The sequence below is a fragment of the Petaurus breviceps genome, unplaced genomic scaffold (genome assembly GCF_028583685.1).
Source record: "Petaurus breviceps papuanus isolate PSGF00001 unplaced genomic scaffold, PetGlider_PUasm1.0 183, whole genome shotgun sequence".
NCBI lineage: Eukaryota > Metazoa > Chordata > Mammalia > Diprotodontia > Petauridae > Petaurus > Petaurus breviceps.
The window spans coordinates 21502185-21504458 of NW_027185791.1; positions in this window are offsets into that span (position 1 = coordinate 21502185).

The window sequence follows — 2274 nt, forward strand, 5'->3', positions numbered from 1 at the left end:
TACAGAGCACTTAAACCTTAGTCAGATATCAAAAACACCAACATCATCTGTTGCATCCTCAGCCATTGCCAATGACTTTTTTCTTACCACTGGACTTCAATGACTCTAGAAAAGAAAATGAGGCTAAGGACTTTGTGCAACTCTGCCACTTGTATCCTATTCATGTGCAAGTCAAGGCATCATCTCATGATGTCATTTGTCCTCTTTGAAAACTAAAGGAAAATGACATATCAATATGAGAAGAAAGACAAAAACAAAGACAAATATGTAAAATAAAAAGACAGAAAATAAGCCATACTATTCTGTGGTTTTTGTTAGTATATTTGTATACACGTAAAAACCATACATAAAATATATACCTATGTATGTATATGTATACACAAATACACACACACATAACACGCACAAATATTTTCTTTATCTCCTGGCTGTTTCTTGAGATTGACATCATTTTTACAACTTTCTCAATGATACTTCGGTGTCTAGGGTCGGGAGTAAGGATATGAATGACACTCACTGATGTCACTAGCATGTCTGATGAAAGAAGTTAAAGCAAATTATCAGTGGGTGTTGAACTTTCTGTCTTATGAGAACCTGGAAGCATCAGATATTATGTGTCATGTACATCACACTCACAAGTTCATAAATATGAAATAGATATTTATACCCATAAATATTTTTATTGAATAAAATATAACAGATTAGTGAAATATGGAATAGTTCTATGTGTAAGATGTCTGGAAAGTAGAAGCTGTCACTTTCTATTCGTTTAACATTTAATATATATTACATATATTTAGGATATAATACATGCATCCTGAATCAAACTTTATCTCTCTGCTTTTTATTGAATCACTTCATCAGGCAATTAGTGTTCCTCTAATGACAATGGCAATGACAATATGGTATAATCTTTGGCATATATAGTCGCCAGGGAATAATCCATGGAAGTGGTAATGACCTGAGTTATCAGGTTAGAGCCTTCACATTTTTCTCTTTTAGCTTTAGGAATAATTATTTCCATGTGTATCCTAAGCAGAACTGTAAGAACAACTGACATACTGGTTAGGCAGTTATCATAGTCAATTGAGTTCCTTGAACTTCTTTGTGTAACAAATTCAGTACACCCCAACACAGTTAATACTTCTCGTGTGCAAAAGTGCTCAGGGTATGAAAATAACTTCGAAGTTGAGAAGAATGGGTGGGGAACCTGCAGCTTCGAGGCCACATGTGGCCCACTAGGTCCTCAAGTACAGTTCCACCCCTCAACTGGACGTTAACATATCAATATAACAAGCTGGGGTTTTTTTAAGTGTCTGTGGTTTCTAGTTTCAAAGCAATCTGATTTTTTTGAGGATTTTAAAATTTTTTCACAAGTTGACAAGTACATATTAAGCATCTACTATACGTAAAAAAAAAAAAACTATCCTTCAGAAGACTCAAAAAAATATTAGACAGTGTGTGGCTTTCTAAAGGGAATTTACAATCCACTTGGGAATACAAGATACTCAAGCCCACCTAAAGCCTACTTAGGTTGCTATGTGGCAGCCCTGGGTTCCCAATGTCTGTGCCCCAGGAACACAACTGGCATGGAAAGGCTTTAAGTTCCCCATCAGCACGTTGTCCATCGCGCAACCTAGTTAATTGCTCAGAGGTTCTTTTCTGGATCTTTGCCCTAATTAATGGAGAAGCAGTTTACCAAAAGAGTCTATTAGATGGTTAATTCGGGGGGCTCCTGTCACTTCATTAAACAGATGAACACATTAAAAGTTAAATAACAAAACAGATTGAAATAACATTTCAAGACAATGAACGATGTTGTGCTCCTCCCAGGCAGGCCTGCCATGTAGTCCTGCCCCCAGTACAGCTATCCCCTCCCAACCCGGACCTTCAGCTGCTGTCCTAGGGCATGAAGTCCTGACTGCCGTGCTTCACAGACACTTGCTGTAATGATTCTGCAGAAGCAACTCTCCCAACCCCCTTCTACCTCTTGGTCTTGGAACGATACAACTCAGTGCTACCATTGCTTCTGGAAAGGGTGTCAGCTGATTCCGCTATGTCTCCACTCGCCATCTCAGTGACTCCCCAGACCCAAATACCACTGGACACCACTCCCTTACATGCGTTGTCTCCCCCTAATAAAATCTGAGCTCCATGAAAGCTGAGGCTATCACTCTCTCTAGTCTCTTGTACTCACTTTTATTTCTTGCACAATGCCTTGTCTATAGTAAGTGTTTATTAATTTTTTTATATTCACTCATTCAGTCAGTCAAT